The sequence below is a fragment of the Aythya ferina genome (genome assembly GCF_964211825.1).
Source record: "Aythya ferina genome assembly, chromosome: 10".
In the NCBI taxonomy this organism is placed as follows: Eukaryota; Metazoa; Chordata; class Aves; order Anseriformes; family Anatidae; genus Aythya; species Aythya ferina.
The window spans coordinates 14,017,221-14,030,010 of NC_140306.1; the positions used below are offsets into that span (position 1 = coordinate 14,017,221).

The window sequence follows — 12,790 nt, forward strand, 5'->3', positions numbered from 1 at the left end:
GCACCCACCTGAAGGTGACTCAGCTTGTGGCGGTAGGTAGTGCTGGCCCATCACTAATGAAAGATATTATTATCAGAGATGTGATAGGGGTGCAGGGAGGGGAGTTAGAAAACTGTCTGCATGCAGGAAAAAAAAAGTTTCTTAATTCACTCTTGTCACTGCTGAAGGAAAAAAAAAAAGAGAAACAAAGAGAAACAGAGGCAGAAAGTCAGTAAGATGAAAATCAGCACTTCCTGTGTGCTGTTAGTTCAGTGTTACAGTTGTCAGTCTACTACTGCCTGTCATTATCAAGTGCTTGATAATCAGTATTAATCTAGTTCTGGGATAACTTCTAAGAAATTATTTCATAGCATAGCAGCTGGAAGAATATGCTGCACGTTAATTATTTGCGTTATCTGTCTCCCAGAGTAACAGTTGGCAAGCAAAGAGCCTAGATTAAAACCCACTACGCAGATAAGTGCCCTGTTTATGTAGGTGTAGAGCATATTATATAATCTTTTAGAGCCAGTGCCACCAGAAGTGATGAAATACAACGTGATGTAGGGACTGATTTGGAGTACATCCTGTGGGCCTGAAGTGGGAGGCACTGTTCTCTGTGCAGGTGTGCGCAAGATCTCTAATGCTTGTGGTTTTATAATGTGACAGAAAAGAGCTAAGGAGTCACAGGGTGAGAAATTGGTCTAGAAATCAGTCAGTGAAGACTGCTGTCGTCTTTGAAACGTGACTGTCCTGGCTGGTTTCAAGAAGATGAATGTAAAGATATGGTCGTGAAGTTGTGGTTGGTGTTCTGACCTACGCAGGTGTGTTCCCTGTTTCTTTACGCAGATTGCTAAGCAGTGGAACTCTCATTCCAGGTAGTGGAAGTGTGAATTATTAGCAAAACTGCTTAGTCGTGGGCAACTCCTCCTTTCTGTTTGAGAAGGCAGAACAGTAAACTGGAAGTGTGTACTTCATCCTTTGTCTCAGCCTCATCAGCCTGTTTCCCAGGGAGGTGACAGTTGCTGTTGTACTTGTCTTCCCATGCATCTCCTGGGAGCACTGTGCAGGGTTCTACATGTGCTTGCTCTTTGCCTGGGGGGATGCAGCATTAGTGAGTCCTGTGAGACCTTGAGCCCTAATGAGTCATTCGACCCCTCTCAGATTCTTGCCTTAGAAAATGAGAGGATCGCGGAGATGCCCTTTTAAAGAGCCAGCATGCTCCTTCAGTGACAGAAGGAAAGACTGGTGATGAAACCTCCATGCTGTTTTTATAAGAGGAGGACTTTCACTCTTAGGGTCCCTACATTATTTCAGGCTGTAAATGCAACTTAGAATTTCACTCAGTTAAGTATACTTTATTTCCTGTCCTGTGCTTTCAAGTTGTAATGCTTGAACAGTGGAAATACTGTGTTTTCCCCAGAGGCAAAAACAGTCTTGTGAAGGATAAAGTATCTGGGAAACATTGGGATGAAAAGGAAGTTCAGGAATTGCACAGCATAACTTTCAAATAAGAATTCCAAGATGTTATTTTTTTTAACCTTATAAAGAAATGATCTGCTCCCTCTTTCCCCTTACTTTGCTTTATTTTGTGGCTTGTATTTAGTTATATTGATGTATACTGTATGGTGTGCTTATTGAGTATGTGCAATTTAAGTTACATTATCCAGGCTGAAAATACTAGGGGAAAGCAACAATGATAAGATCTGATTTAATACAGTGCAGTTTGTATCATCTGGCTGTCATATTTCTATGTGCTTGTCTCCTACAAGCATTCTGGCAATTAATCAGTATTGATACGATGCCCTGAATGTGCAAAGGATTGAACAGAGTAAGTGCCAGCATGACTGTATGCCATTTGGCAGAAACTAGATGAGGTCAAAAAAAGAATATTTGACTTTTTAGTTGTACAAACTTTCAGTAGGTTTAATGTATTCGTATAAAGGAAGGAACTAATAATGAGGTAATTGTTAGAGAACTATGAGCAAGACTGTTCTTATCTTTTGCTTTCCTTTGGTACATATCCAGAAGAAAGTAGTAACAATGCCTATTCAGTCTACTTATTTTTATGTGTTTTGACAATACAGTCACTAGTTTTCTACTGTTCACATTAAACTTTTGGCAGACTTGTGCTGCTTATTGACCATAAAAATCCTCCCATGCACTTCCAAAGGAAAATTGGGAAGTCTTTCTGTTCCATGTGCTGTCTATTCATCTCACAAATTGTACAGGATAATTAGACTGAAATTTCCTATTTATTCATAAACCAGCACAGGATGGGGAGTAACACTGGAAACTGTCCCAAAATTGCCCAACCAGCTCTGATGTTGTCAGCATAATTCAGTCTCTGTGGCAGTACAGTGCTGTCGGCTTTTGCATATTGCTAGCCAACCTCGCTTCAGAAATAGTTGCAGAGGGGAGGTTTTTGTGATTTTTTTTTCCCCCCTCCTATGGTGTTCTGGGGTGGATTAAAAAAACAAACAAAAAAAAACAAACAACAACAACAAAAAAAAAAAACACAATAACAATTCTTGGTCCCACACTGCCTTAGCAATCCCATCCAGTTTTCTCTTTAATGTTTTCCACATATGGTTGTGAAATTCAGTGTCTGACTTCTTTCCTAAATATAGAATCATCATTCTTTTAAAATGATTGATGCAGTAAGCTTCACTTGTTTTCAAAACCTGTCTTTCTCCTATAAGAATTGAGCATTTTTCTAGTGTCTATTTTGCAATCACTTTTCATGTAATTTTACTGCTCTTTTTATTTCCCCGTATTTTGGTGAGTATCTATTTTGCTCAGTTTTGAAGCAAAAAGCATAAAAAGAACACTATCAGTGGAAGAGTAGCCATGCGTAAGTAGCCTGTGTCCCATAGTTAGCATAAAGCTTGTTTTTCACACAGCTGTGCTTCTTAGTTTGTGTTTTTAGAACAAAAGTGGTGATGATGGTGTGAGCAAAGATGAAGCTTACTGTTTTTTCAGTTCAGTTTTGAGCAAATAGCTTTTGTCTCTTCACAGCACTACCCAGCTGTAACCTCCTTATGTACTTCTGCATGATGATCGTGATGAGATAGAATTTTTCTTCATGGAATTTATAAAAATAGAATTACCTTTAAATGAATGTCTTTGCATTGCCTCTCATTATTGACGATAGATTTTGGTTCAGGTGAAAATTGACCAAATGTAAGTCTGGTTTGCAAAAAAAAAAAAAAAAGTGCATACTGAATTTTTTTTTTTTAACTGGTGAAGCTTTGTGTGTTTATGTTCACTACTCAAAAAGCAGGAAGCAGCCTATGATTTTAATAATATGCTTAGAACAAAATCTGAGATTTGAACAGCTTTTACTGCTTTGGCAATGTTTTCAATTGTCAAATTTACAATGACTTATTGCATAACTATTTTGAAGCAGTTCTGCCAGTGTAGGTCTCAGTTTTAGGGGCCTGCAGCACCTTCAAACCTCTCCACTTTCAGCACAGGAAAGAACGTGTAATGTCACACTGGGGACACAAATCAGTAAATGGCACTTTAAAGCAAACAATTTTATTCATGGGGAAGCAATTGTAACTGCTAATTACAGATGTATACAAGTGACCATGGTCCTTAAAATAGATTGTTCTTAGGGGGGTAAATTTTTTTTTTTTTTTTTTTAAAGTTATTTTAATATTGTCAGTCAAACTTGTCAGGCTTCATCCTGCAAATGTAAATATTCTGTTAAATATTTAAGAACAAGTTAAAAAAAAAAAAATGAGGGCAGTTTTGCATGGACTTTTTTGAAAACCCACTATTCAGTCCTGTGCATATTCAGTGTTGTATAGTGAAAACGATTGCTTATTTTTTGTATTTATACATTAACAAGGCACCTCAGGTATTGGGCCGATGTTGTTGCAAATCATATATTCCATATTTGTGTAACGGATAAGATCTCACTGTTTAGTATCATGGCTCACTTTCCTTGTTCAATAATCACATGGAATTAGTGACGTAAAGGTTTGGAAAACTGCCATGATTGCAGTAAAAAAGGTTGATTTCATAGTTTCCTGACTAGTGCTTTCCTAGGCTGCAGTGAACTCGCATACCACATTTGAAGTCATGAACAACATTATTGGGCTTCATTCTGCACAATTTAATACCTAAGAGAGGGGGAGGTGACTGAAGTCAGAGGCTCAGGGCACGGTGTCAGTGAAATAGTTAGAAGCGCCATATGTGCTTAAGTGCTTATATAGTGCTTATGCTGTGAGGTTCTCTGTATTTGACAGAAGGAATTTGAACAGTTTGCCACAGACAGAACAATTTCTCACTCTTTGCATTGGACTTTCAGCGTGACTGATAACATCAAGTAGGTTTTGCATGCAAGTGGACAGGAACTTGCTTCATAGTAAACATTAAGGTTTAGGAGTATGATGTGGGTAGAAGATATGCACTGCTGGTTTAGTCTCAGACATATGGTCAGATCCTTTTGTTTGAACCTCCCAACATTCTTCAGGATGTGAGTGGGAGTATTCTACCATTTACAAAAACTTTAAATGACTCCTGTAACATGTTGCTATGAGCCTGCCTTATTACTGGTTTCTCAGAAAAGAATTGTGTTTTAGGTATGATGAAAACGGAGAGCTAAAAATGTATGTTGAAATACATAGTCCTTTTGAAATGTACGGATGAAAGAACCGTGGTGTGATCTGTGACCCACAAGCTGCAGAGCAGTTCGTAAAGGCACTAGTGACAGTTTATGGCTCCAGATTAGCAGTGTGTCATGTGCTGAGCCTTTAGGTTTCTAACGTGATGCTCGTGAGGTCAGGAAGATGAAAGTTCTTCCACTGAGAGAGATTTCTCTTCTGATGTAAGTTTACTTTTTGAGTAAACTTGAACCCGGGAAGACTTCTGTTGTTCGATTGGCTTATCTGGGCCCCCTTATGGACTGTAGGGTTGACTGCATTCCTTTTTAACCTCTCTTCCACTGGGCTGTGACTTGTGGTAGGAATGCAGACTTCCTAGTAAAAATAGAGTATCTAGTAGGATTTATATAACTTCTCATAGCACAAGTTCTTAGGAAGGTAAGAATTACGGAGTATGTACACATACCAGCATCAAGGTGCACCTGTGGCCCTGATGATTACCAGGGAAAGGAAACAGTCGATTAAATGTCTATAATGCCTTCCTAGTCACATGAAAGCTGTAACTCCTTTATAAGTAAGGTGCCTAATTATTTATGCCCAAGTGTCTTGATGCTACTACAGCCAATGTACCCACCAGCTTGTAGGTGTGGTCAGGAATGGATTAGAGGATGATGACATCTGTTGTAGTATGCAGATTTTTACCCTCTGCAACAAAACAATGAGTCTGAAGAGGGAGAGGAAAGGCAAAAAATGGATAGCGAAGTTGAGGCAACAACTAACCTAAATTAATTGCTCATTGTCTTTTTCTTTTAGTTGCTTCTTCCAACTGTGAATTTAGCCCCACGTATTGTTATGCTGCCACTTCAAAAAACCACCACCCACACCCACAAACCTTTAGAATTGCATGGACATTCTAGTTTGTCTTTTTCAAGTTGCAAACGTTGTGGTTTAATTGTAAAATAAAAAGTCCCCTCTTGCTTCCTTACTAAATAAGCTGTTGCATTGCATTTCCTCTTGAAGATATACTTTGTTTTTTAGCTTTGCCTGTCACTCTGAGCTTGTGCTATACAGTCAAGTAGAAAAAAAAAAACAACAAACTTCCATTTATTCAGTCAAATTGTAACCATTACAATCCTTCTTAATGGAAGAGGTTTGGTAAAGCCCATGATTTTGTTAGTGTGATGCAAGATCTTGTATTTGAGGACTTTCAGAAAGGCATCTCCTATAATGAGTGATCTCACTTGTCTTTTCTATTTGTCCATCGTCAGCACAGTGCTTGGGGCAGGTGGCATCGTTAGACTCTAAGCCATCCTATGTTTATTCTGTGTAAGCCTACAGACTGAGCCAGCTGGGATAGCAGTGCAGCTAAACTTGGAGAGTAGCCTTGTTCCTGATGAACTGAGAACAAATGAAGGGCTCATCAAAGTACATTGTCTTATGGCCTTGGGCTTCAATCTAGGACAGAATAATAGTATTTTTTTTCTGAAGAGAAAGGTATGTAATGAAGTCATATTTTCAATACGGTTTGAGGCAATGCAGGTCAGTAATGTGACTTTATGCAGATCTGGATTAGAGGCAGAGTTGATTTTGATTCTCAAGATCGTTCCCCTATATTGAAATTTAGGGGAGTCTAACTTTCTTCAACCCCCTATGTTGTTTTTAGGTGTTTATTTACCTTTTAATGGATGGTCCTCTTGGGAGCTCTTCTCAAAAATGGAGATTTTGGGAAAAGAAGTTATCTCCTGATGGAGGAGAAGCTTTGCTTCCCATATTGCTAATGAGCTTTTCTAATTGGATTTTCAGGGTTTTGCACTGGAAGTGAAGTTTAGCCGTTGAAGGATAACGTGAGAGTTCCTGAGCCTGAAGAGAGAAATACATTTTGGGACTGTTTTAAGAGATTGCTTACTTGTCACTAAGGAATAAGAGGAACCCAAAAATGTATTTCGCTTAGCCGTAACTATAATGAATGCTAGAGGAAGTCCCATAAGGGGGATAGAGGTATTTTAATCTTTAAAGTTTGCCAAACTGATCACTGTATGTTCAGAGGGGTTATTTCAGCTAACAATGGAAGTCAGCTCTTGAGGGAGATGGAAATGTATGACATGAAGAAATACTTGACTCATAATTAATTTTGTTCTACAGGTGATCATTCACAGTATTATGTAATATCACACAATGGTAATCTGAAGGTGGTATATGGTGACTCACAAATCCTGTATTCTCAGCTTTTATAAGGTATTCCATTTAAGTGATTCTTTTCCGTTCAAATACTGAAGTACTTGAAGTAGTAAAAAAAAAAAAAAAAAAAAAGCTATCCTGTTTTGTGTCAGCTATAAGGCTTTACTATCTGTAAAGTATAACTCCTGGATGTTTCTAGCTTCTTTAAAAGTAAATCTCCAATGACTTAAAGAAGAAAAGAGAAACTGGAATATTTTACAAGAATATTTTTTATTTAATGCATTTTCAGAACCCAAGCTCTGTTATGTCTTGAAGAAACGCTAGATGAGTCCTTCCAGGATGAATATTTTAACATGTTCGTTGAGTTATTGTCACTGTTGATTTTAAGTCTTAAGGCCATTTCACGCAAAAAGAAGTGATGCTGAGGTCAAAGCAAGTGTAATAGCATTTGTTGCTGAATTTGAAAATATAGGAGGATCACCCTGTATGAATACTCAGAAGCTGTGAAGTGTTTTAATGAACAGAGCCTTATTTCTATATAATTGTTAGAGGAAATAGTGTATATGAGCATGTGTTTGCATAGCAACTAGGAGTCTCCTGTAGGCTTTTTGCACCTCTGTATCTTTCAAATATAGTTTCCTTCAAGGAAAGTAGCTTGGAGCTTATGGAGGAATAAGATACCAAGCACTGGTTAGCAGAGATTTTTAAGTGCTTACTGCTGCAGAATCTTTTTCTATAATTTTAGTATGGCAATTATATCCCCAGAGAATACTTGTGTATTCTCACTGATAATGCGTTCACCAGCACCAAACCTACACAGCAAGCGTAATTGCAAAGTTTAACCTTATACAATGTGTATGAGGGAAGAAGAAGTTTGCAACACCTACTCATCACATTTGTAATTCAGGTTTGTAAGTTACAATTTGAGATGTATTGTTCCCTGGAAATAATGCTTATCTCAATGATAGTTAAAGTAGCATATATCTGGCTTGAACGATAAATGAAAACAGTTAATATTTTACAAGGTGAAGGAAACAACCTTGAGAACTTTTCATTTAAGATTGCTGCTGACATTGTGAACTTTCTCAAAAGATAGAGATGTTTCCATTATATATTGATAGACTTCCAGAGCTACAATAGTTAGATGAATTGTCTAAGCTATGTTTGAAGTGAGTGGCTGATGCAAAGTTTCCTAAGCCAACTATGAGAGAGGTAAGAAGAGAATGTTAGATTGTAGTGAACATGACTGGAATTTCTAGCCTTGAGGAAGGCAAGACAAAAATCAAATTCATTTGAACACGTAAAAGTACATACAAAGGAAATGCTTAGCATTTAGAACATACTGAACAGTAAAGATCGTGCAGATTTGAATATGTACGTGTTTAAGGAATGTACAAATTCTGCAAGAATTTAAGTAAGGAGCTTGCCAGCTCCAGTGACAAAACTACTGTAATTTATTACTTCCCCCAGATTCAATAACTTGGATTTTTTTTGTAGATGTGTCTGTGAACACTATGGATTTTTAAAGTGCAAAGAGAGGAAGAAAAATGTAAAGCTTACTGGAAGCACACAGCATTGCACAGAATGTTCCTTTTTTGCTCTTATAACTAATACATGTATATGCTATTTCTTAAAATCTGCCTAATATATTGTAAAGTATGCAGTGTAATCATTTGACACAGTTGTTGAAAACTTGGCGCTATCCCATCCTTAATATTTGGCTATTTGAATTGTGTATTTGCGGCATTTTTTGTTTTTCCTGGGTTGAACATTAGTTTACATTACATATTAAAGTCCACTATATACTTAAAATATTTCAATAAATAAAAATAATTTAAAAGTGAAACTGATAAAGCAGCAAAACAGTTGACCAAATTACATGGAAGTAGTGTTTTTAAGAACAATGTACTCTGAAAATGTGTGAGGCAAAGGTAGTGTTAATGTTAATTAGTAGTCCAAGGCCACTGCAGAAAGCAGACTGCATTTTTTTTTTAAATGTAGCATACTACAGAAAAAAAATCCTCTGCATTCTTCAAGGAGACCGTTAATCCCAAAGAAAAGACATAAATGAAATCCTTGCTGAACTAGTAACGTAGCCAGAAAAAGATGCAATTCTTTGTTTAAGCACATAACATGCACTGAGAGATTAACTCAGTCCACAAAGCCTGGGAACATTAATCTGAAAAACCCTTTAGGGACACTTTGGAGAGAAGAAAACTGTCACAGCAGTAATTGCTAGTGTCCTTTGCTGGTGAATGGCCTGTGAATTTCTTCTATCTCTTCTTGCAGTTCTGCACTGAAATGGAAATAGTACATCCTCACATCCAGATACATCCCTGATCTGAGAGAGGAGTGATCTCCAGAGAGCTTAATGAGGTTTATTTCCTAGTCTGGTAAATCTAGATGTGACTCCTTGCTTTGCTCCCCAAACTCCTAGTTGTTTCTGTGGAGGGACAAGCTTTATATGATCAGGAACAAAGACATCTCTCACATGCCTTCTTCTAAAAATCTGAGACAAAAAACCAACCAACCAACCAACCAAAAAAAAAACCAAACATAATTTGTGTCTTGTACTGACACAAAGCTTCTGAGCAGTATAAGAAAATCTTTTGAAAAAGAACGCAGGAAAAAAAAAAAAGTATTTTTCCTCATTAATTAAATGGCAAAGAGTGGATTTAGAGCAGAGGTAGAGCAGTTCTGTTGAGCCTCATGCTTCATACAATGCATGGGTCTCTGCAAAGCCAGCGCCGTACGGTTCCAGCTCTGTCTCCCCTCGTCTCCTATAGTGGTATCTGTGGGCTGCAGGTTGGAGGGGTGGGACGGGAAGAGGGGTGCATATCAACCTTCAGTGCAGTAAGTGCTGTTGGGAGGGCCTGCTGCCCTCGGAGCCTCTCTTTCCAACTGCAGCAGAGTCCAGGCAAAGGGAGGCACGCAGCAGGGCTGGGCACATGAACGGCAGCCTTTGGCTGCTTGCTTTGGCTGTCAGGGATCTTGCTTTGTCTCTGTGTGCAAAATAACTGGAGAGGATGCCATCTGGGGACACGGGTGCTCAGCCAGCAGTAGGGTTTTTGAGTATTTTGTTGTTGTTGTTCATTCTAAAAATGGTCCTGACTGCAAAGCTAAAGGTTTTTGCAGCAGCTGTAGAAATCTACAGTCTTTAGCTCACAGCATAGGTAGCCATCTACATCATGCACTATTCCAGGAGGTGTTGGGCAGCAGCAGAGAACTTTGCCTATGATTTTATAGTTGGTTATCTAACTTGATTCCTAAAAGCAACATTTAAGGGAAAAAAATGCACAAATAAGACAAAGTTGTGAAGTTAGGTTACTAAATATAAAGTGTAGTGTTTATTTGGTTTAATAACCTGCATGTTTACTATTGATCCTTTACAGGGGCTTTAATTTTGGTTCTGCAATGAGCTGTTTTAAAATGCGGTCTTGTTTCAAGATCTCACTGCTGATTTAAGATTCCTGCTGCCCATTGTCACTTTGTCATTGATTTGGAAGCTTTTGTCCAAAAGGAAACTTGCTGTAATAGTTTAGCTGAAGATGATTTCCCTTGTGATATAATGGAAGGTCTTATAACATGTTAAGAGCAGTTAGTACTCAAGAAAGTTTTATCAATTAGTGTAAAAATTGTGGACTTTGACTTCGTATCACTTTTTGTCATGAAATACTTTATAAATGGGATAGTAAAATGAAGTTACAAACACTGATATTTTTCTTTCTGAAAGTTTATAGGAACAGTCGCAATTCATTCTGAGGCCCATATACGCAACTGTGTGGTGTTTTTTGGACTAGTTTAACTTCAGAGCAGATCTAATGGTTCTCTTTGTTCCAGAAGTTCCACGTACCTTTCATACAACAGGGGTTTATCCGACTGTTCTGAGCTGAGCAGTATGTTTGTTCTGTGCTGGAGGAACATCCAGTCTAGTTTTAGCTCCAGATGTAGCCTAACTTTGGGAGTAAGGACCTTTGTAATGGTTACTTTATCTTCCTTTGCTGTTAAGGAAACTGAACTATCTTAGAGTATGCTGTTGTAAATAGTTGTCTCATGACAACCAAAAAAGGGATATGTTGTGATGGGAGGCTGGAGGAATGCATTAAGTGGGCATTGCCCGCTGTGGGAATCGCAGGATAATGGTTTTGAACACATTTTCTTGTGAAGTTTCTTCAAACTGCATACAAATTCAGTAACACAGGCTTACCATTCATTAACAGAAGTTTTACCATTCTCAAATTGTTAGTTAAAAAAAAAAAAAAAGGTTTTTTTTTTTTTTTTTTTTCCTGACAAACCACTTCATTTGGGGACTGACCGGACTGTCTAGCTGCTGGCTGCCTCATCTGTGGCTGCTTGCCATCTAGTGGTTTAGATGCATTAATGCCAAAATGGTGTAAGTGGCAAAGCCACTTCCTATTAAAACCAATTAAAGCTGCAGTTTTCTCTCTCTCTCTCTTTTTTTTTTTTTTTAATATATATTTTATTTCCTAGCTCCCTGGGCTTAGCTGTTTCTGTTCCAACTTTGAGGTGAAACTGTCCAACAAGACATTATCGGTTGTCACTCACTGTTGCCCATGACAGATGCCCAAAAAGGTTGGACTCTTGCCTACAGTTAGCACACTGATTTCTTGTTTTATTATTTGATGATCCCTATTTTTGTCAGAACATGTAGGCATATGCAGAGAACAATGTGAATCCTTACTGCAGTGTTGTCAGATGCTGCATACTTTATGCTCAACTGCACTTTTGTTTCCCTCTGCAGCGTATATAGCAACTTGTGAAGGATTTTAATACAACAGTTCAAAGCCTACAGTTCACCACCACTATTGGCATCAGCACAAACTGTAACATACTGTCTTTTGATTTCCACTGTCACCATTGCCTCTACTAAGAAAGGCCCAGAGCCTGAGTTATCGTGACATCAACTTTTCCCTGTGAGAATTGTAAAGCTGACTGAAGGAAGGAGCAGTGGAGGAGCCTGAAGTCTCTTCCGTAACACAAAACGTGAGATCATCTTCCTGTCTCTGCCATTGGTCTGATTACTCAAACCAACACAGGCCAGTGTCTTCTCTTTGTCCTCATTGCCCTGTCTTTACAATAACCTTTGTTAGGTACTTTGATGTATGAAATACAAGTTAGCTCTTGCCAACAGTAGTACCCCACTTAAGCATTCACAGGATACATTGCTCTGCTGCGTACATCCACCTCTACGTCATTTCCAGATTGTTTAAAGAATGCTATCAGCAAAGATGACCAAATAAAAGGGTCTGAAATATGTTGCTCTGAACACCTGGAGCGGTGGGCATAGCATCTCAGAGGAGGAGGAGGGATGGCTGCTGGGGAGACTGCTGCTCTGCATGATCTTGAATTTCATTTGGTTTTCCAGTTTCTCTTAAGATCCCAATTTAAACTGTTGCTGTTTGTATTCTCTCATAAAGTTGAAATCAAGTAGGCCTTTTCCCCTGTGAACACTTTCTAACAGCTGCTGTTAGAATTAAAAAGTTTGGGTTCAACTGGAGAATTGCTAATAAAAACATTACTGCTCTGAACTGAGCCACGCTCTGGTGGGATGTATTCTGCAACCCTGACAGCTGTGCTCTTTTTACGTATTGGTGCTGAAATAGTGATCTGAAATTGTCTGGGACACTTCTGATTTATACTGAGAAAGGTTTTAACTGTTTAAGATTTTAAGTCAGTGTATTATTAAATTCAAGTAGGTTCCACTTAGATTGTATTTTTTTTTCTATTTGAAGCTTTTTTTTTTTTTTTTTTTTTTTTTTTAACAGAATTAAGTGAGGTGGTTTTTTTTCTTCCACTTTTACCTCAGCTTTCATCTTCTCCTTACATCTGCACAACTCGTGGGCTTACTCTTCAGAACGGGCCTGATGGAACCCGCATGGAGATATTTCAGAAACCACTGGAAAACCCCCTTTGTCAGAAAACGCTATTTAACGGGGCATCTCTTCTCAGCTCTCGGTGCCTGTCACCTTATCTATTTTTCAGCGAAATGCCAGCCTGCGAGG

The 12,790-nt window shown here is 38.3% G+C and overlaps 1 long non-coding RNA gene across 1 annotated transcript in view; it reads left to right on the plus strand.

Annotated features, from left to right (window-relative positions):
- LOC311442109 overlaps nt 1-12,490 on the plus strand; it is a 66,412-nt gene extending 53,922 nt beyond the window's left edge. The window contains exon 7 of the long non-coding RNA XR_014696448.1: nt 11,530-12,490. This is a non-coding gene — a long non-coding RNA (uncharacterized lncRNA). The remainder of the gene's footprint in view (nt 1-11,529) is intronic.
- Nucleotides 12,491-12,790: the final 300 nt, after the last annotated feature.